The sequence below is a fragment of the Phascolarctos cinereus genome, unplaced genomic scaffold (genome assembly GCF_003287225.1).
Source record: "Phascolarctos cinereus isolate Bilbo 61053 unplaced genomic scaffold, phaCin_HiC Scaffold_4;HRSCAF=312, whole genome shotgun sequence".
NCBI lineage: Eukaryota > Metazoa > Chordata > Mammalia > Diprotodontia > Phascolarctidae > Phascolarctos > Phascolarctos cinereus.
The window spans coordinates 717,645,899-717,669,214 of record NW_027555847.1 but is presented as its reverse complement, the minus strand read 5'-3'; the positions used below and the strand labels follow the sequence as shown (position 1 = coordinate 717,669,214).

Here is a 23,316-nt window from a genome sequence, read left to right as displayed (position 1 = left end):
CACAATCACTAGCTGTGTAACTGGGCAAGTCACTTTACCCCAATTGCCTCACGAAAAAAGAAAAAAAAGGGAGACAGTGTCTTGGAGATCAGGGAGATCAAATCAGTCAATATTTAAAGAAATTAATTCAGATTTCTCATTGGAAGGACAAATACTGAAGCTGAGAATATGAGAAGGCTCATCTCATAATGAGAAGACGGGATTCATTGGAAAAGACCCTGATGATGGGAAAGGTTGAAGGCAACAGGAAAAGGGAGCAGCAGAGAATGAAATGGCAATTAATATGAATGTGGACAGACTTTGAGAGACAGTGGAGGATAGAAGAGCCTGGTATGCTATGGTCCATGGGGGCACGCACAAAGAGTCGGACACAACTGACTGACCAAACAGCAGGCACCCATTTCTCAGCTGTCTACGGCATCTTCTCAAAAACTGACCATACAAACCTCACAGACAAATGCTGAAAACATGACTCATATGATAATATGCTTTGTATGACTTTGCATTATAATGGTATCATATTGTTGCCTTCTCAATGGGTGGGGAAGAGCTGAAGGGAGGAGATAATTTGGAGCTCAAATTTTAAAAAATGAATGTTAAAAAATGTTTTAATACCCCCAGAAATACAGAAAACGAGAACTATTAGATCCATCTTTTACTGACCATAATGCAATAAAAAAGCCTTTGAGGCAAAGATGAAAAATTAAGTGTAGACTAAATAACTTAATCCTAAAGAACGAGTGGGTCAAAGAATAAATAGAAATAATTGATAATTTCACTAAAGATAATGACAAGTCAATGTACCAAAATTTGGGGGATGTCATCAAATCAGTACTTAGGGGAAAATTTATATCTCTAAACACTTTTATCAATAAAAAAGAGAATGAGTATATCAATGAATTGGGCATGCAACTACAAAAGTAACCAATTAAAAATCTCCAGTTAAGCACCAAAATAGAAATCCTGATAATCAAAGAAGAGATTTTTTTAAAAAACCTGAATTTAAAAAAAAATTTAAATTAATTTATTCTTAATTTTCAACATTCATTTCCATAAGCTTTTGAGTTTCAAATTTTCTTCCCTTCCCTACCCTCCCCACTCCCCAAGACGGTGCACAATCTGATATAGGCTATACATATACATTCCTATTAAGCATATTTTCACATTAGTCATGATATAAAAAAGAATTAGAACCAATGGGAGGAACCACGAGAAAGAAGAAACCAAAAAAAAGAGAGAGCAAATAATATGCTTCGATCTGCATTCAGACTCCATAGTTCTTTCTCTGAATGTGGAGAGCATTTTCCACCGGAAGACTTTTGAAGATGTCTTAGAACCTTGAATTGCGGAGAAGAGTTAAGTCTATGAAAGTTAGTCATCATACAATGTGGCTGTTACTGTGTGCAATGTTCTCCTGATTCTGCTCACTTCACTCAGCATCAGTTCATATGAGTCCTTCCAGGAAAAACCTGAATTTTTTAAACAAACAAACAAATAATAAAATAGACAAGCTATTTATTCGCTAACTTTTTTTTTTGTTTTGGTTAGGCAATGGGATTAAGTGACTTGCCCAGGGTCACACAGCTAGTAGGTGTTATGTGTCTGAGGTCAAATTTGAACTCAGGTCCTCCTGAATCCAGGACTGGTGCTCTATCCACTGTGCCGCCTAGCTGCCCCTGACAATTTTAACATTTTTTCTTTTAGGCAGTTGGGGTTAAGTGACTTGCCCAGGGTCACATAGCTAGTAAGTGTCAAGTGTTTGGTCTGAGGCCAGATTTGAACTCAAGTCTTCCTGACTCCAGAGCCGGTGCTCTATCCACTGCGTCACCTAGCTGCCCCCTAACTTTTTTTTTAAGAAAGGAAAAAAACCCAAATTACTAATATCAAGAATGAAAAAAGTGAATTCACAAATAATGAAGAAGAAATAAAAGAAAGTATTAGGAGCTATTTTACCCAATTATATGCCAATAAAATTGACAATCTAAATAAAATATATGAACAGTTACAAAAATAAAAGTTGCCTAGGTTGACAGAATAAGTAATAAAGTGTTTAAATAACCCTATCCTAGAAAAAGAAATTGAACAAGCCATAAATGAACTCTCAAATTAAAAAAAAAAAGTCTCAGGACCAGATGGATTTACAAGTAAATTCTACCAAACATTTAAAGAACAATTAATTCTAATATTACATAATTTGTTTGAAAAAAATAGGAAAAGGATTCCTACCAAAATTTTTCTACAGCACAAATATGGCCCTGATACCTAAACCATGGAAAGTTGAAATAGAAAAAGAAAACCATAGAGTAATATCCCTAATGAATAGTGATGCAAAAAAAAAAGTAAAGAAGACTATAGCAACATAGTATAAAGATTATACATTATGACCAAGTTGGTTTTGTATTAGACATGCAGGCAGGGTTGGTTTAGTGTCAGGGAAATCATAAACATAACTGACCATTTTAATAACAAGGACAAGGAAAAAATAACAAGGACATTCATCATATCAATAGATGAAAAATGCTTTTGACAAGATATAATGTTCATTCTCGTTTAAAAAAAAACATTAGAAAGTATAAATGGAGCTTTCCTTAAAATGATAACTATCTATCTAAAACCAAGAGCCAGTATTATATGCAATGGGGATAAGCTAGAAGCGTTTCTGATAAGGTCAAGGGTGAAGCAAGGATGTCCATTATCACCATTACTGTTCAATGTAGTACTAGAAATGCTAGCTACAGCAATAACACTAGAAAAAGCGATGGAAGGAATAAGCATAGGCAAAGAAGTTTGATTATCATGCCCTCTGACTGTAGGTGTCCCTCAGGACTACTGCTTGGGCCCTCTTCTCTTCTCCTTCTGTATTACTTCTCTTGGTGATGGCATCAGCTCCCAGGGATTTAATTTCCATTTCTATGCAGATGCTTCTCAGATCTACATATCCTATCCCAACCTCTCTGCTGCCCTCCATCTGCATCTCCAACTGCCTTTCAGACATCTCACATTGGATATCCAGTAGCTATCTTAAACTCAATATGTTCAGAATAGAACTCATTATCTTTCCTCCTAAACCCTCCCCCCACCACCTTCCCTATTAGTGTCAAGGGTACCACCATCCTCCCATCCCTCAGGCTCACAACTTAGGAGCCATCTTGGACTTCTTATCTCTTCCCCCCACCAGATCCCATATGGTGCCAAGGCCTGTCCTTTTCACCTTTGTACATCTCTCTTTGCACATCTGGGAGTGAGAGGACCAGGCAAGGCCTTCAGAAGGTAGGATTTGAGCTGGGTCTTGAAAGAAGCCCAGGAATCAAAGAGACATAAGTGAGGAGGGGAAAGAATTCCAGGCATAGGAGACACACCCTGCAAAGACGGGGAGATGAGAGATAGAATCCTGTGTTTGAGGTACAGCAAGTAGCCCAGTATGGCTTAAATATAGAGTTTGTAAAAGGGAGCAATTTGTAAGAAGCTTGGAAAGGAAACTAGGCATAGACCAGCATTCCACAATATATTCCAAGATAAGCTCCAAATGGGTATGTAATTTAGACATAATGGATGACATCATAAGCAAATTAGCAAAACATAAAAGAAATAACCTGTCAGATCTATGGGTAGAGGAAGAATTCATGACCAAACAGAAGACAGAGAGACTCACAGAAGGTAAAATGGATAATTTTGATTACATAAAATAAAAAAAAGATTTTGCACAAACAAAAACAATAGTGCTAAAATGAGAAGAAAAGCAGGAGACTGGGGGAAAAATATCTTTGCAGCAAGTTTTTCTGATAAAGGTCTAATTTCTAACACATATAGAGAATGAGTCAAATTTACAAGAGAAAGCCATTCCCCAGTTGATAAATGGATAAAGGATATGAACAAGCAGATTTCAGAGAAAGAAATCTAAGCAATAAGAAACAATATGAAAAATTGTTCTAAATCACTAATAATTGGAGAAATACAAATTAAAGTAACTCTGAGGTTCCACCTGACACTCAACAGATTGACCAAAATGACAAAAAAAAAAAAAAAAGGAAAATGAGAAATACTGGAGGAGATGTGTAAAAACTGGGACACTACTCCACTGCTGGTGGAGCTATGAACTGGTCTAGCCATTCTGGAGAACAATTTGGAACTATGCCCAAAAAGCTATTAAACTGTGAATGCCCTTTGACTCAATAATGCCACTATTAAATCTATATTCCCAGGAGGTCAAAGAAAGAGGCAAGGGACCCATGTGTACAAAAATACTCATAGCAGCTCTTTTTATGGTGGCAAAGACTTGGAAACTGAGGGCAAGATGCCCATTATTCAGGGACTGCTAAACAAGTTGTGATATATGAATGTAATATAATACTGCTGTGCTATAAGAAATGATGAAGGGGATGGTTTCAGAGAACGCTGGGAAGAACTGTAAAAACCAACACAAAATGAAATGAGGACCAGGAGAATAATTTGTATAATAACAGCAATATTGTAAAGACAAACAACTCTGAAAGTCTTAGGAGTTCTGATCAACACAGTGACTGCCCATAATTCCAGAGGACTCATGATGAAACATGCTGCCTATCTCCAGCTAGAGAGGCGATGGATTCAGAGTGCAGAATGAGGAGTCTTTTTTTTTTTTGACATGGCCAATGTGGGAATTTGTTTTGCTTATCTATACATGTTTGTAATAGGTTTTGTTTTCCTTACTTTCTCAATGTAGAAGGTGGGGGTGAGGAAAAGGGGAATAGGAGGGAGTGAATTCAGAGCTGAAAATAAAATAAAACTAAATTTTATTATTAAAAATTATATTATTGTCACTTAATCCTGTTTGCCTCAGCTCCTCATCTGTAAAATGAGCTGGAGAAGGAAATGTCAAACCTGTTTGCCTCAGCTCCTCATCTGTAAAATGAGCTGGAGAAGGAAATGTCAAACCACTCCACTATCTGTGCCAAGAAAACCCCAAATGAGGTCATGAAGAATCTGACCCAACTAACTAACAACAATTGACTCTGAGCCTTTGCCATCATTTTCATTGTAGTTCTATCCTCAGTAATGAAGCATCTGCTGTTTCTGAAAAAGAAAAACTCAAGTAGATCTTAAAGCCACCTGCATAAAGATGATTATTGGAACCATGGGAGCTGATGAGATCACCAAGTGAAATAGTAGAGGGAGAAGAGGAAAAGGTCCAAGGCAAAGCACTGAGGAACTCCCACTGTTAGAAGGCGTGGTATGGATGAAGGTCCACCAAAAGAGACAGAGAAGAAGCAGTCAGCCAAGTAGAGGGATGAGGAAAACCTAGAGAAAAGAGAATCAATGAGGAGAAGGTGATAAACAATGTTAAAGGCTGCAGAGAGGTAGAGAAGAATGAGGATGGAGGAAAGGCCAAATGGGAAATCACTGGTAACCTTGGAGAGCGCCATTGCAGTTGACTGATGAGATCACAAGTCGGATTGTAAAGTTAAGAAGGGAGTAAGGAGAAAAGAAGTGGGGCACCTATCTTCCAAAGGACTTTAACCACAAAAGGGAGGAGAAATATTGGGTGACAGCTACCAGGGATGGACAGATGAAACAAATGAGGGTTTCTGTGCATGGAGGAGAGATGGACGTGTTTGTAGGCGGGAGGAAAGCAGCCCAGAGACAAAGAGAGACTGAAAATAAGTTAGAGCATGGAGATGGGAGAGAGATCAGTGTACTGGAGAAGATGAGATGAAATGGGATTGCTTGTGCAGGTGGAGGGGTTAGCCTTGGAATGGGATCGCTTGTGCAGGTAGAGGGGTTAGCCTTGGCAAGGAGAGTGGCCATCTCATTAGATGTATCAGGGGTGAAGGAGAAACTAGTGGTAGTCAGCATGTAGATGATGTGAGATGAGGAGGAAGGGAGAAGGGAAGAAGTATTTATATGGAGCCTACTATGTGCCAGGCATTTTACTAAGTGTTTTAACAAATATTATCTCATTTGATCCTCACAACAATTCTGCAAGACAAGTGCTATTATTTGCAGATGAGGAAACTGAGGCAAACATAGGTGAAGTGATTTGCCCAAGGTCACATAGCTATTAAGTGTTTGAGGCCAGATTTGAACTCAGAACTTGAGTCTGGTTTTCTATCCACTGGGCTACTAGTCACCTCTGAGGAGAGAGATCTCAGTGAATGGCCTCAGTCTTTCTCAGTTGAGAGTAGAGGGAAGAAGAATCATAGGAGGTTTGAGGAAGGATAAAAAAGTTTGGAAAATCAATGTGGTGAATGGGATAATAGTAATAATAATAATAATAATAATAATAACTAGCATTTCTATAGAACTTAAAGGTTTGCAAGGTACTTTACATACTATGCCATATGTTCTTCCCAACAACTCTGGGAGATAGGAGCTATAGCTAAAGCTGCTTGAACAGAGAAGAGACATCATCAGACCTGTGCTTTAAGAACATGCCTATAGTGATAGAGATGTTTTAAAAGAAGGATAGAGAAAGAGAAAGAAGTAAAAGAAAGAAAGAAAAAGAAAGAAGGAAGGAAAGGAAGGAGGGAGAGAGAAACAAAGGAAGAAAGGAAGGAAAGAAAGAGTGAATGTATACTTTTTAAAAAAAGAAATAATCTGTAATAGAGATTTGGGGTTTCATATATAATCCTCTTTTCATGTTCTCTGTATGTTTGAAATGTTCATGTTTGCTGATATTTGCCAAATTCATAATTAAAAAAAAAGAAAGGGGCAGTTAGGTGGTACAGTGGATAGAGCACTGGCCCTGGATTCAGGAGGACCTGAGTTCAAATCCAGCCTCAGACACATAACACTTACTAGCTGTGTGACCCTGGGCAAGTCACTTAACCCCATTGCTTAACCCCCCCCCCCAAACAAAGAAAATTAGTACAAAAGAGGGAACAATACTAACTGGGTTGCTTTGGGCAAGTCATTTATCTTCTCTGGCCTCAGTTTCCTCATCTGTAAAATGAGAGATTTGGACTAGATGACCTCTAAGATACTTTCCAGCTCTAAAGCTCTGGTCCTGTATGTGAAAGATCAGTTTGTTAGTTATGTGAATGGTAGATTGGAAAGGGGAAGAGAATGGAGGCAGGGAGACCTATTAGGAAGTTATTGCAATAATCTAGATGAAAAGGGATGATGGCCTGAGCTATGGTCATAGTGGGGTGAGTAGAAAGAAAGGGACAGATGTCAGATATATCATAGAGATGGAATTGGTAAGACTTGGTGACCAATTAGATGGGGGGAGGGGCGGTGAAGAAGAGGAAAGAGCTGAGGCTGATTGTAAGATTAAGAAGCTGGGTTACTGGAAGGATGACAGTGCCTCTAATGGAAAAAGAGAATTTCAGAAGAGGAGAAAATATGATGAGTCTTGTTTTATCCATGCTGAGTTTGAGAGACCCATGGGACATCCGGTTGAGATTTCTAACAAGCAGAGAGTAATGACTCAGGCCACTGGTGATGGGAACTGGAGCTCAGGAGAGGGGTGGCCTCTGGATCTTTAAGTCTAGGAATCACCTGACAAGAGATGAACCCTGCAGAACTATCTCGTTCTGTACTCTGCAAGCCCAGCAGCAAGCATGGTGCCTGGAACACAGTAGGCACCTTTTAAAAAAATGCTCGTTGATTGACCAATTGAGCTGACGAGCTCTCTAACAGAGAGAGTGTGGAGAGAAAAGAGCGGAGGGTTCAGGACAGAGTGAGTTCGGGTTATCTGTTACCTTCTTCTGTATCTTCCCCAATGCCTGGTATAGTACTTTGTATATAGTAAGACCCTTGGTGAATGGTTGTTGAATGAATGAATGCACCCATAGTTAATCCCACTGTCATAAGAATAAAACTGACGTTTACAAAGCGCTTTGCAAACCTTAAAGCATTATATAAATGCTAGTTATTATTATTGGAATTGGAATTTTCTGAACCCCTTTCCCTCAAGCAAGGGCTTATGCTTGTCATCGTATGCATGCTGCCTTGGAAGACAAGGTTAGGTCAAGTTCACGATCATCCCTAGAGGTGTGGCTTGGGCAGCAGCTGCCCAATGTTGTCAAGAGTTTGGGATAGAACGTGTATTTAAAGTAGGGAGACGTTGGAGGCTGTTATTACAAGCTGAGTTCTGGGGTGTTGGGGTGGGGGAAGGAATGCAATTGGGGGAGAAAAGAGACTGAAACCCCTAGGCTTCCTGCTCTCGCCTTTGCAAGCTGTAATTACCAGCTGATGGGATTAGCACCCGTTCCCTCTCATTATCTCTTTATTTTTAGATCTCCTGCTCTGTGGAGCTTGTAAGGCAAAAAGGAGGGTCAGCCCAAGAAGGGGTCTGAAAATACTGAGATGGAGGGGGAGGCGGGGCTGCCAGCGCGGCGCTCACATTTCCCACTGGCTTGTCCTCGTCCTTGGGCGACATATTCGTCTTTCAACTTTGGTTTCCTCCTCTGTAAAACAGAGACTTAATACCAGCCTTCCGTTGTTAATGTGAATACTGAGCTCATCATGAGACCTGATGACAGGTAGATAGTATGTTAACGTTTACCTGTTACAGGTTCTTTACACATACCAGCACCCACGTCACTAATTAGAGAAATATAAATTAAAACAACGCTGAGCTTCTGCCTCACACCTATCCAATTGGCTAAGATGACGTAAAAGGCAAATGAAAAATGCTAGAGGGGATGTAGGAAAACGGGTTGAGCTATGAATTAGTCCAACCATTCTGGAGAGCGATTTGGAACCAAAGCTATGAAGCTGTGCATACTCTTTAATCCAGCAATACTGACTCTGCAGCTATACCCCAGAGAGATCAAAACTTTCTTTGAGTTTCCTCAAAGAAAGAAAAAAAAAAGACCCACAAAATGTGGGCATACAAAAATATTTATAGCAGCTCTTTTTGTGGTGGCAAAAGAACCGGAAACTAAACGGATGCCCATCAACTGGGGAATGGCTGAACAAGCTGTGCTATAGGATTCTGACGGAATACTACCCTGCTGTAAGAAATGATGAGCAGGCCCTGAAGTCAGGAGGACCTGAGTTCAAATCCGGTCTCAGACCAGACACCTGACACTTACTAACTGTGTGACCCTGGGCAAGTCACTTAACCCTAAGTGCCTTGCCTAAAAAAATAAAAAGAAAGAAAGAAAAGAAAAAAAGAAATGATGAGCAGGATGGTTTCAGAAAAACCCAGGAAGACTTACATGAACTGATGTAAAGTGAAGTGAGCAGAACCAGAAGAACATTGTACACAGTAACAGCAACATTATGTGATGATTAACTGTGAATGACTTAGCTATTCTCAGCAATACAATGATCTAAGACAGTTCCAAAGGACTCCCGATGGAAAATGCTACTCACCTCTAGAGAGGGAGCTAATGGATCAGAGGGCAGATTGAGGCATATTTTCTCTTCCTTCCTTCCATCTTTCTGGTGTTTTTTTTTCTTTTTGAACAAGCTAATGTGAGAATTTGTTTTTCATAACGACAATTGTAACTATAATTATAACTATATGTATATATTTGTAATAGGCTTTGTTTTTCTTGTCTTCTCAGTGGATGGGGGAGTGGAGATTTTGGAATGGAAAATAAAATAAAATTGGGGGGAAAATCAATTATCCAGCCCAGGATATATATGTATTTTTATACATATAGCAGCTCTTTTTTTTTTAAAGGCAATTAGGGTTAAGTGACTTGCACAGGGTCACACAGCTAGTAAGTGTCAAGTGTTTGGTCTGAGGCTTGATTTGAACTCGGGTCCTTCAGACTTCAGGGCCAGTGGTCTATCAGCAGCCTCATTTTATTTTTACCACAATCCTGTGAGGTGGGAAGGGCAGGGTGAGATGGGCATAGGGGAGTGAGGGGCTGACCTGTGATATCTTTGGTGTAAGGAACTCCGGGAGAAGAAACTTCCCTCTAGGTAGATCAGCACCTTCCTTCCAGTAACTCTACAGTATTAAATAGTTGCCTGGGGCACTGAGAGGTTGAAGGATTCCTCCACAGCCGCATAGCCAATATAAATTAGAAGTCGGACTTGAACTCGGGTCTCCCTGACTCCCAAGCTAGCCCTCTAATTCACTAAGACACGCCGCCCCTCAAGAGGTAGGTAGTATAGAGTACTATCAACCCCATTTTACAGATGCGGAGACTGAGGTTCAGAGCTCTCTGTTCACATAGCCAGTCTCACTCCAAGTCCCCACCCATCACACCACGTTCCTTGACAGCGGGGACTATGGGATCGTGGTCTTTATTTCCCCAGCCCCTAGCCTTCCCCATCCACCTTCCCTATGAGAATTTAGCCTGCAGCTTGTTCCTACATGGCTGTTTACATGTTGTCTCTCTCATTAGACTGTAAGCTCCTTGAGGGCAGGAAGTAGCTTTTGCCATTCTTCGCCTCTCCAGCGCTTAGCACATGTAGTAGGCGCCTGTTGATTGGCCGAAGGTCTCTTCCAGTTCTAGATCTAAGACCCTGGGATCTGGTAGAGTTCACGCTCCTGGAGGGCAAGAAGAGCTGAATTTTTTTGTCCTACATCACTCCGCGGGGCTGGGAGGTGGCACCGGAAGGGTTAACCCCTAAGAAAGTGCACGCCCCGCCCTCCCCGCCTCCGTCACCGCCTGTCCTCTTGGCCCCGCCCCCTCAGCTCCCCTAGCCCCTCCCGCCTCTTCCCTTTGGCCCCGCCCCCTGCGCGCCAGCGTCCACCGGAAGTGCCCCCGCGCAGGCTCACTTCCGCCCGGCAGGTGACAGCCACGGTTCTCGGAGTGCGGCCGGCGTCGGAGAGGGCGGACGGACAGACCCGAGAGGCCGGCGGAGCAGGCGCGGGCTCGAGACCGCGGACGTCGTGCAGCCCAGCCGAGGCGAGCCGAGGGGGGAAACCCCTGGGGCCCCGAGGGTCAGGGGGCCGGGTCAGGGCCCGGGGCGGGGGGAAACCAATGGCGGCCTCTGCCCGGGAGGGGCTGAGGGCCGGGGCGCGAGGGGTCAGAGGTCGCAGCGAGCAGGAGGCCTGCGGTGGGGAGTGAAGGGAGCGGGGCGCAGCCCCCACCCTCTCCCTTTCCCTCTCCCCCTTCCCCCCAGTGCGGGGGGGGGGCAAAAAGCGGGGAACAGCGTGGGGCAGAGACGGCCTGCCACCCTCCACCCCTGCATTCATTCATTCATTCATTTCATTCATTCATTCATTCCCCCAGTCTGCCTGTCCCAGACTCACGGAACGTCCGAGCTGGGAAGGGCCTCAGAGGTCACCTAGCCAGGCGCCGTCATTTTTTACAGAGGAGGAAACCGAGGCCCAGGGGGAGGAAGTGACTGCCCAGGGGTGCACAGCTGAGGGTCAGGGTAGGCATCAGAACCGCCCTTTTACAGATGGGGAGACTGAGGCCCAGAGCGGGGGAAGAGCTTACCTGCAGGCAGGCAGGGGGTAAGTGGTCACGGGCGGGATCCTGGCCCCCAGGGCGAGGTATGCACAGCACTACTCCCTCTGCTGCTTCTTCCTGGTGCCAGGCGGGGGCTTTGAGGTGGGGGACTAGGGGCCAGACCTGACCTCTGACCCTTACTGCTTGCGTGACCTTGAGCAGGTTACTACATCTCAAAGTTTCCTCGTCTGTGAAATGAGAGGACTAGGGGGCCGACCTCTGCTGTCCCTTCCAGTGCTGACCCTGTGGTGTGGTGAGACGGACAGGGGGAGGCGCTTGTGTAGGACCCCCCACCCGCCCTGGTCGGGGGGACCAAGCGTGACGCTCCGGGGGGGCAGGAATTCCTTCCGTTTTGTACCCCCAGTACTTAGCATAGCTCCTGGCACATACAGTCACTTAATCAGTGTTTATTGGATTGGATTGTGGTGATGAGGGACTGAACTTGGGTCAGGAGAGCTGGGGTCAGATTCTGAACTCTGAGGCCCCTTGCTGTCTCTGTGACCTCGGGCAAGTAGCTTCGTTTCTACGGGACTCTCTTTCCTCATTTGTAAAATGAGGATAATTAGATACAGGAAAGTGCTTTGTCAACCTTAAAATGCTGGAGAAGTAGGACTTTGTTGTCCTGAGGCTGGCAGGTGATCAGAAGACGTGGAGCCAGAAGGACCGTGAGGGCCGGTCCAAACCCTACTTGTTGATTTGCTCCCTTGGCCCCCCCAGGGCTTCTGCTCCTGACCGTGGCTGTCTGGGGGGGCTTTGGCTGGAGATGGATATCTGCTCTTTGGAGACTCTGGCTTACTTCAGATGCAGAGATTAATAAGAAGGCAGAGGGGGTTCTGTTAAGGTGACTGGGATAGGTGTTGGGGAGTGTTGGGAATTTGGGAGGAGGTAGTAAGTGATCACTCTTCATTCATGTACCTCCTTGGACCTGTGCAATAATAATTCAGGTTTCTCTATTGCTTTAATGTGTTCGGAGAACTTTTCTTACCTCCACTCTGAGAGGAGGTTTACTGTTGTTGAGTTATTCAGCCATATCTGACTCTTCATGACCTGGTGGACCCAGACTGTCTGTGGGGTTTTCTTGGCAAAGATGCTGGAGAGGTTTGCCATTTGCTTCACTAGTGGATTAAGGCAAACAAAGATTAAGTGACTTGCCCAGGGTCACACAGCTAGTAAGTGTCTGAGGCTAGATTTGACCTCAGGTCTTCCTGATTCCAGGCCCAGCAGAACTCTAGCCACTGAACCATGTAGCTGCCTCGTTGTACCAATATTATTATCCTCATTTTACACATTCAGAAACTGGGGCCCTCTGAGGTTAAATGGTTTGCTTATGTTCACTTATCTGGGAAGTTTCTGAGGTGAGACTTGAACGTAAGTGAATTACTTTGTCTGTTCTGCCTTGGAGCCTTCGTGAGGCTTGGGTCTGTTGTTATCTGCCTAGATGAGATGAACGGAAATCAAAGGATTTGTGCTTTAGCTCCCAATGCCACTCTTTCTGAATGAGTTATTTGACCTCCCTGGCAAGAGGGGAGAATAAGGAAACATGCCGTTTCTGCTGAGGGCCGGGAACCTGTAGAAGAGAGGGTCAGGGAAGGTGTTTTTGAGAATAGAGATTGAGTGTGATGTCACGGAAAGGACACCTGATGGGGAGGCAGGAGGTCTGAGCTCTTGACCTGATTCTGCTACAAACCAGCTCTGTGACCCTTGCTCAGTTACTTCACTCTCTGGCCTTGGTTTCCTCATCTGTAAAAAGGCAAGGTCATAAGATTTAATGATGAGTCAACATTTCTGTGGGTTTGCACAATGTTCTCCATATACCATGTCATTTGAGCCTCATAACAACCCCATGGTACCACACAGGTATTATTTATGCTCATTTACAGAGGAAGACATTGAAGTAGACAGGTTGTTATTTGCCCGCCATGGTTATACAACTAGTGTCAGAGGTAAGCTTGGAGCTTAGCTCTTCCTGGCTCCAAATTCAGCATTTCTTCTGCCCTGCCCTGCTGCCTGTTCATTTTGCAGACCAGGCATTACAGGTAGATGACCTCCAATACTGACTGCAGGGCTAAAATTCTGATCTCCTGGGTAGTTGACCTACAAAATGCCTTCCGTGACTGCAGCCTTTGATGTCTCACCCAAAGAAGGGTCAGTGTGACCCTTTCAGAGACGTGTTTGGGTCTTACTTTTTTGTCTGAGGAATCATGCTCCCTGTCCTGCCATGATGCCTTGTTTGCTTAGAGGTTGGAAGGCCTTAATTTGAGCCTGAATGCTGTTGCTGATATTCTCACTTTCTTCAACCCTGACTCAGTTTCTCAGTTGGTGACGTGGGAAAGAATGTCTGCTGCTAGCTCCCCCCTTCTGGGTATTGTGAGCGTTCGTTAGTGAGCGTATGAGTATTTCCACATGCTTAAGAAAGCTGTGATATAAATATTACCATAGTGCCTTTTTTTTCCCCTAGGGATCTTTATTCCTAGGAGCATCCAGTTAACAGAAACTTGCTAATCATTACCGTGTCCCCCATTTAACAAGGGAGGATTTAAAATGAAGCGACTTGGCCTTGGGCAGCAGAAGCCAGTTAAAACTCAGAGCTGGTGTCTCTCGGGCCTGTGGATCATCCGCTGGGCACTTTTGGCCTTAGTCTTTGGCATGTCGACTAGTACCCCTGGTGGCCCCAGAGTTATTTCTTCCAGGGGGCCACACATCTGCAGACTGGAGAAGCTTCCTGTGGAGAGGAATGTCGCTTTCTGTTTTGTCCCTTTGGCCCAGTTAGCCCTTGAGGGAAGTTCACTCAGGCATTGCTGTGTGAGGTCTTCCTTCCCTCTTCAGAAAACTTTGTTCTGGGGCTTTCTGAGGGGCTTTCCAGATCCTATTTAATTCACTTCTTAAGGGTGTTCAAAAGGTATGAAACCCATCCTGCTCTTGCTGACTAGCCAGGCCCAGGGTCTGCAGCCTCGAGGCTGCAGGTAAGGGCTGCACTTGAGCACCTAGAGGGCCACGTGTTCCCTACCCCTGGTCAAGAAGATTTTATTTTTGTAGGCATTCTCCATGGAACAGACACTAACTGCTGACATGATCTGGCTGTTGGCTTCCTAGGAAAACACCCAGTTTGTTGTGACATACTTGAGGTGTGGCCAGTGTCTAGGCACGATTCCTCTTCGTCAGTGTTCTTGTAAAAGTTGAGTGGGCATGTGGTTTCCTTGAAAGCCGGCTATCCATGGGGCGCTTTGTTTCCTAGATAATACTTTGTGTCACAGATAGATAACTGGGAGGGGAGGATGTTGCTGTGCTCTTTTTAATGATCAGTTCCCAGCTTCCTTCCTGTCACCTCCTTTCTTAACAGAAGAGCACATTTTCCACAGAGAATTGGTTATGCGAGTAAATAAGGGAATGCCACTGAAATGTTTGCAGAGTGACCGACTTGATCATTGGCCCCGTCTCTTGGGGAGCCTACAACGGTTTGTGAATGTGCCGTCATCTCTGTCCGCCATCCTGTGGCATGCCAGGCAGCAGTGGCATGGTCTGTCTTTATAAAGCAGGAGGAGGCGAGGAGATGTGTGGCTGTGGTGGCAAGTGCTACCTTCTGATGCCAAGGGGGCCAAGGTGCCCAAACTCCACGGCCTAGGAAGCTGTGCTGGTGTCCGCTGGTCAGGTTCCTTTCACCTGAGTCCTGGGCCTGGATCATGAAGGAAAAAGAAGCCGTGTGAGTTAGAGGCCTTCCCACTTGGCCAGAGAAGGGGCCCAAATCACTGTGGCCGCTGGTCTCCTGGTCTTTCTTTGCATCTGCTTGCTGCTGGCTTCCATTCAGGGCCCCAGACCTGCCCTCTGCATCGGCACCTTTCCTGAAATTGGGGTTTTCTCAGCTGACTGACTGCTGTGTGGTCCTGGCCACAGTCTGTCAGCTGGCCTTTCTCTTAGGGCTGTGGGCTCTTAAAGGAGAGATAACATTGCCTTAGGCAGCTTACTACCCTCTCTTCTCTTTAGTCTCTCCTTCTGCAAAATGAGGCAACTTCTCTAAAGAATCTCTAGGGATGGTACAGTGGATGGAACACTGGGCCCGGAGTCAGGAAGAGCTGAGTTCAAATGTGCCTCTGGCACTTACTAGCTGTGTGACCCTGGACAAGTCACTTTACCCCTGTCTACCTCAGGGCCTTGTCTGTAAAATGGGGATAAGAGTAGTCACGATGATAATGATAGCTAACATTTATGTAGTGTTTGAGGCAGCTAGGTGGCACAATGAACAGGTCTAGAGTTAGCAAGACTTATCTTCCTGAGTTCAAATCCGGCTTAGACACGTGCTAGCTGTGGACCCTGGGCAAGTCACCTCATCCTGTTTGACTCAGTTTTCTCACTTGTGAAAATGAGTTGGAGGAGAAAATGGCAAACCACTCCAGTATCTCTGCCAAGAAAACCCCAAATGGGGTCCCAGAGAGTCAGACAACAACAGTTTCCTGACTTCAGGCTCAGAAGTCTGTCCAGTGTGCCACCTGGCTGCCCCAAGCTCCTGCCTCTTGGGGCTGTTGTGGGGTTCAATGAGTTAACATTGATAAAGCACCATAGAAATGCTGCCATCATTCACCAGCAGGTACTTACTAAGCTTCTACAGTGTGCCAGGCACTGGAGGGACCAGTACAAAAAAGAAATTCCTGCCCACAGTGAGCTTACCTTCTAATGAGGTAGACAAATGCTTGTATAAGTAGGTGCAGCATAAGTACAAAGTGAATTAAAACACGTATACACAAAGTAGATAAGGACAAGGTGCTATGGGGAGACACTGCAGAACTCAAAGATTTCATGCAGCAGATAATAGCATTTATGTAGTGCTTTAAGGTTTGGAAATCTCATTTTACCCTCACAGCAATCCTGGGAAACAGGTGCTATTATCCCCATTTTGCAGAGGAGGAAACTGAGGCAGATAGGAGTGAAGTGACTTGCCCAGAATTGAACAGCTAGGAAGGTCTGAGGCTGGCTTTGAACTGAAGTCTTCCTGACTGCAGTCCTAGCGCTTTACCCACCTCACCATCCAACCGAGGGAGGGACTCTTTGAGGCGGGAGCTCATGCCAAGCTTGGGAGATGGCAGCAACAGGCAGATGGGAGGTAGATGTGATGTTGACTTGCACGTCAGATCTCAGTCATTTCCAAGACCTCACATGTGAATTTCTAAACATTTCAGCAGCTCAGCCCAGTTGGCTTTGGGAAGTGAGATTAAATGCCTTTGCTTCGAAGACCTAAATATACTTGAGATGGTCTAAGCAGGATTTAGCTATAGCAGGTTGTTGACCTGTTAGGGTTGGCTAAATTGGGTGTCCTCACACTTTAAAAGAGGAGAAACTGTGTGAATGTTGAGAGGGAGAGGCATCAAGGTTTGGACCCTGTCCTGTGGGCTGCTAGCCTGTGGGCCCCTGGGCTCTGGGCTCCTGGCCTGTGCCAGGAAGTCAGTGGTTGCTCTGCTTCTGTTTTCATTGTGGCAGCAAAGGAGGGGCAGACTGCCCTGGGTGGGAAGGGGAGGGTGCAGCTTGACTTTCAGGCCCATCCACCCTTTTGTCCTTCCTTCCCTTTTATCGTTTATTTACTTAGCTGCTGTCATCTGTCGAAAAACTTGCTTGGGGGCTGATATATTGAGTTTCAGTAACCTGAGAACTAGTTGCCAGTCATAGCAAAGGTACCTTTGAGCCACCAGAGTCATTTTTGTTCCTTTTCTTGAGTCTAGGCATGGAAAGTCTGGGGAATTGTCCTCCCTCTGAAGTCAGTTCACAAAATACTGAAGTTTCCTTCAGAGGCCAGTCTTGGAGAGATGAGGTGTTGTCTCTTGCTACCTGGCAGAAGCACTCTTCCCCAGAAAATTGCCTCCAAGATAAAATCCACATTGCTCTTCCTGGCGCTCCAGGCCATCTGCAGTCAGGACACCCTTATCTCCCGCTGTTCTCCACTGCGAATCGCTTACTTGAGTGCTGTTGGGCTTCCTCAGTTTTCCATGAAGGTGGGCCTCCTTGTTTCCATCCTTATGCCAGGTCTTTGCTCCTCCTCTTCCCCCTGCCTGCAGTTCCCTCCCTGTGGCCAAAGCCTACACAGCCTTCGAGGTCCAGCCTGATTCTGTCTTGGTTTCTAGCATCATCATCGTCGCCATCTATTCAAAGCCTCCATCGCCTTTACAGACTCAGGCTCTTGGCCCTTTTTGCTTGCATTAATTTACTGGCCTTCTGATTGGTCTTTCTGCCTCTACTTGCCTCCTCCCCATTCCATCCTTCACACTCCTCCCTCTTCTGCTCCAAACCCTGCAACAGAAAGTATCCACCTGAGGCCATGGCCCTTCCAGTCGGCCTCCAGCTTAGCTTTCCAGGCTTATTTTACACTGTTGCCCATTCTATTCTGACTTTGCCTTTGCTCACATCTTCCACAGCCCCATCCTGGGATCTCTGGCTCCTCCTATGAGAAGAGCCCCTTTCCTCCAGGTCCTGCAGCCCCCATGAAACTTATCCTCGACTCCGAGAGTGGAAAGTGAGCCCTCCCTCCTTCGGTTTCTCATGGCACTCTGGGCTCCTTCTCCAGACTCACTCCAGTCATAATTATCTGTGTATAGCACAGCTGTATCTTCTTTCATCTTGGTTTCAGCAGCACCAGAGCCAGGGCCTGGCACGCAGCTGGAGCTTAGGAAATGTTGGCTTAGTGGAATGTTCTCTCCTCCATGAAGGCACAGTGATGTGTGCCATGGCTGAACTTTGCTTGTATTTCTGGCCTCCGTTGTTTATCTGGGCAATTGTATATTCCACATATAGGTAGTTCGATGGTGTGTGTGTGTGTGTGTGTGTGTGTGAGTGTGTGAGTGAGAGAGAGAGAGAGAGAGAGAGAGAGAGAGAGAGAGAGAGAGAGAGACGAGGCGTCCCAAGCAGGTGTAAGATCTTGGAGGGTGAGGACTGTCTTCTCTTTCTTTTGTGGCCCCCTCAGTGCCGAGCAGATGGCCGTGTTCAGAGTGCACACTCAATACTTGTGGATCACTAAACTTTTCATTCATTCATTTCATTCATTCATTCATTCATTCATTCATTCATTCATTTATTTGTTCGCTCATTCATTCATTCATTCATTCATTCATTCATTCATTTATTTATTTATTTTTTGCGAGGCAGTCGGGGTTAAGTGACTTGCCCAGGGTCACATAGCTAGTGAGTGTCATGTGTCTGAGGCGCCGGTGCTCTATCCACTGCACCACCTAGCTGCCCCTTGTGGATCGCTAAACTTAGCCCCGCAGAAATGTCCCCAGCTGGTGGTTGAGAAGCCAGGTTGCTGCCTGGGATGGCATTGTTTCTTGGGGCTTCCTTGGGGTGCCCAGAGCCTTCTCGTATGTCCTGAGAAATTGCAGAAGGAATGGGGGATAGGAAGGGGGTGCAAGGATCATACATCTAGAGTTGAACAAGGCCTGAGAAGTCCTCCATTTTCCAGATGGAGTGACTGAGGCACAGAGTGGTCAGGTGATGTACCCCAGCGTGGACAGCTAGTCAGTGTCAGAGCCAGCATTTGCACCTGGGCCTGGTATTCTGACTCTCTCCATGGCAAGGACCCAGGGCTTGGCCCCCAGGCCTGTAGGAATTGCAGTTGGCTGCTTGCTCTCTCGGTAGGACGCTGCGGAGGCCCTGAGGCTGCTTTACTTGGCGGCCTTGCTGGCCCTTTGCCTGGGGTTTGGCCCCTGCCTTCTCCTCACCCTCATGGCTCGGTGAGCAGCAGGGAGCCCCAGGGCGCTGCTTGCTGTTCTCCTAAAGTTTCTCCTTCTCTTTTTGCTTTAAGTGCATGAGGATTCCCTGATAGACTGGAAGGGAGCTTAGAGGTGTGTAGCCTGTAGACTAGTGGGGAACCCCCCTCCAATCCTGGATTCCGCTCTGGAACCACAGGACAGGAAGAAGAACAGGTCCATGCAGTGTCAGGATTTGCCTGCCTTCGATTTTTCCCGTTTAATTTTGAAGACTTTAGCTGCTCACGTGTCTCAAGAGATGGCTTTTTTGGAGTAATCAGTTGTTATCCACTCCCAGGCAGGAGCGGTACCTTATAAATTGGCACAGACCGAGCGTTTACCAGGTGTGTTACTAAATTTGAACTTTCCTTTGTTCAGACTGGACGGTCTGCGCTAAAATAGCCTCTGATTTGGTCCCAGAAGAGCTCTCGAGGGCCGTTTGACGAGGAGAGAGCTTGAGGCTCGTTTCTGGGCTGCACCCTGTGCACAGGCAGTCCCTAGCCTGATAAAGAGGTATATTTGCAGCCTTAGCAGCCTCATCACCTGACTGCCTTGTTAGCCCTGGGTCGGGGCAGGTTCACTGCCAGGTCCCAGGCCACCGCCTCCTACTGAGTTTCCTTGAAAGAGTTGCAATTTTTCTTTTGGGCAAGTTATAGCCTGAGCCTCAGTTTTCTCATCTGTAAAATGGGGGTATTGCACTACCAATCACATCCTAGCAAATGATTTCATGTACGCGAATGCTTTGGAACCGTAAAAGCACTAGGCTTAAATTTTTAATTTGGGCCAAAGTTTGCTCTCAGAAATATGGCCAGTCCTTATTTCTGAGGAAGCAACCAAGGCTAAAGTATTCCTGGAATGGAAAGCCCAAATCCTCACTCCAGACTTCTGCTGGTCCTGCTTCAGCTGGATCTGAGGCTGGCACACTGCCCCTCCCCACATGTAAGTGATGCCCAGTGCCGGCCTATGCCCCACACCCCCAAACAGGAGGGACCCTCCACCTCACTGCCGAGCAGCAGGAAAAGCCCAGTGTCCGGCCAGGAGGTGAAAGTCAGGGCCCTTGCTTACATGCTGCCCCCCAGACAAGGATCTTTTTTTAATCTTGTTACTGATCATTTTTTCAGCAGCCTCATTCCCAAACACATCCTCCCCCGCCTGAGCTCCCTTAACACCAGAGAAATAACCAAAGGAAATGATTCCATGCCTGCCTTTCTGCTCAGCTGGGGAAGGGGCTGCTGTTTCCACAAGAGAAAAGAGGGCCTCGGAGAGGTTTTTCCTTTTCAGTCAGACAATGACTAGTCCAGGGATTTGGCCCTGGAGGCCAGGAGACTTTGGCCAGGCCTTCTGCATGTCTGGAGAAGCGCAGGACTCGAGGGGGCTCCTGGTGTGGGGCAGCAGCAGGGGCTTTCTCCTGTTGGGATAGTTTACATGCACCCATTTACCAAGACTCAGGTGGACCTTAGCTTTGGAAAAGTAATTGAGAATGTGAGCAGGAGGCGTTCTGAAAACAGCCATCCTGTCCCTTCAGTAGCAGTGGGCCTGATCAGACCCATGCACACACACACACAGACATACACAGGCATACATGATGCACATGGGACATACATGGGCACACATACAGACACACACGGGTACACAGACATACGCAGGCATACACAGTGCACACGGGACATTCACATACACATGGGCACACATACAGACACACGGGCACACAGACATACACAGGCATACACAATACACGGGACACTCACATACATGTGAGCACACATACAGACACACACGGGCATACATAATACACATGGGACACTCACATACACATGGGCACACACAGTACACACGGGACACTCACATACACATGGGCACACACAGACATACACAGGCATACACAGTACACATGGGACACTCACATACATGTGGGCACACATACAGACACACGGGTACACAGACATATGCAGGCATACACAATACACATGGGACAGTCACATACACATGGGCACACATACAGACATACACAGGCATACACAATACACACGGGACACTCACATACACATGGGCACACATACAGACACACGGGCACACACAGACATACACAGGCATACACAGTACACATGGGCACACGTACAGACACACACGGGCATACACAGGCATATGCAATACACACGGGACACACATGGACACACATACAGACACACATGGGCACACACAGACATACACACGGGATACTCACATACACATGGGCACACATACAGACACACGGGCACGCACAGACATACGCAGGCATACACAGTATACATGGGACACTCACATACATGTGGGCACACATACGGGCACACACAGACATATACAATACACACGGGACACACATACAGACACACACAGGCACTCATACACACGGGCAGACAAACAGATACAGACAGACACACAGGCACACACAGATATACACACACACACACACACACACACACACATGGGCACACGGGCACACATAGCTCTATTAGGCAGAGCCCCAGTCCCGGGGCACCCTTGGGTCCGAGGCAGCCACACCTTCCCGTGACAGGTAATGTGGCACCTATACAAAATCAGGGAACATCAGAGTAAGGCCGTGATTTCTCTGAGCTCTGCAGGGTAGACTCTAGTCATGCCAGGAAAACAGCTGAGCTTCCTTTGGCATCACTAACTCACTCTCCAGACATGAACTTTCTAGGTTTCCTCTTCCCTGGGGAGGAAAAGGGAAAGTTTCCTCCTTTGGTATGAGGAAGCTGGGCCAAATCTCCTGAAACCTGCCGAAATAATCCCAATAGTAATAGCTTACACTTTCCCTAAGTTCTGTCCTTTGGTCTTAGCAATGCCAAGTACTGTCAGGGTGAGGAAACTGAGGCTCAGGGTCAGCGGTTTGCCGGAAGTTACAAATTTACAAAGTGGCAGAGCGCTCCAGGTCTTCCTGCGCCAGGTCTGGGCTCTTTCCGTGACGTGATCTCTCACAGAAAGCATGCTAAAGGTTAATGATTCCCACTAAAGAGACAAGATTCAGGGGATGGTTTTGTGGTTGTCTTGACTCCCTCCCTGCAGCATGACAGCTTGCAGAAAGGGTGGCACTTTTTCTCTTTAAAAAGGACTCTGTAATCTGACTTCAAAGGAATAAGGCTTCTTCAGCTTCTCCCTTTGGGATCTCTGCAGCAGTGATGGGTGGAAAGCAGCTGCAGAGCAGGAAGAAGGCGGCCTCAGGTGGATTCTGGGACACGCTGCTTAGCGGCTGTAAGAAGGAGGCTGTGATCTGGCGTTATAGAATACCATAGAAATATCAGAGGCTTCGGTGGCTGAGTAGCAGGCCCCTCCTCCAGTCCCTCCTCACGTTCGCTGTAGCGAAGCCTCTCTGTCCTTCCTCATGGTTGGGTGGGTACAGCACCATGAGAAGCCTGGGGTGGTCCAGCCGCTGACTGTAGGATCCCAAGCAGCAGAATCAGCTCAGTGTAAAGGAGGCACCAGATTGGAAATGAAAGGGGGTTTCCATTGGGAGTTAGAGAGGGAGCTCCCTGTCACTGGCCTCTTTCCATCGTTTCGTCCACTGTGTCCCTACATAAGCCCAGACACACTGGCCTGCTTTCCCCTGCCTCCTAATTATGCTTGGTAGGTGTCTGGGCCTCTGCTCATGGCACCTCCTGCTAGCAGCGGCTGGTGATCCTGGGCAAATCACCTAACCTCTCTCAGCCTCAGTTTCCTCCTCTGTAAAATGGGAATACTAGCACCTACTTCCTAGGGTTAAAGTGAGATAAAGAAGATGATATTTGTAAAGTTCTTAGCAAAGCTGAAAGTGCTGTCTAATTCCACTGTTTTATTTAGAAAACAAATACAAGTTAATTGTTGGGGGGAGTACCACTGGCGGTTGGGGAATCAGGAAAGGCCTCAAGAGTGGAAGGTGGCACTCTTTGTGACTGTAAGGTTCCGTGGTTCTGCCCAGCCATGTGACTCCAACAGGACTTCTGGCTAGTTTTAAGAAAAGAGGCTGGGGGCAGTTAGGTATTACAGTGGATAGAGCACAGGCCCTGAAGTCAGGAGGACCTGAGTTCAAATCTGGCCTCAGACCAGACACTTGACACTTACTAGGTGTGTGACTCTGGGCAAGTCACTTAATCCCGATTGTCTAAAGAAAAGAAAAGAGGTTGGCTCCCCACCACCGTCTTGTTCTGTGCTGGATCTTTGCCCTGTGCCCTTCCAGGTTATTATAAAAGCAGGAGGGAGATTCTCAAGGCAGC

The 23,316-nt window shown here is 46.3% G+C and overlaps 1 protein-coding gene across 1 annotated transcript in view; it reads left to right on the top strand.

Moving 5' to 3' along the window:
* Window positions 1-10,647: 10,647 nt before the first annotated feature.
* AP1B1 (adaptor related protein complex 1 subunit beta 1) overlaps window positions 10,648-23,316 on the top strand; it is a 37,830-nt gene continuing 25,161 nt past the window's right edge. Inside the window, exon 1 of the mRNA XM_020996415.2 lies at window positions 10,648-10,793. The gene's annotated coding sequence lies outside the window, so the exon portion shown is untranslated. The remainder of the gene's footprint in view (window positions 10,794-23,316) is intronic.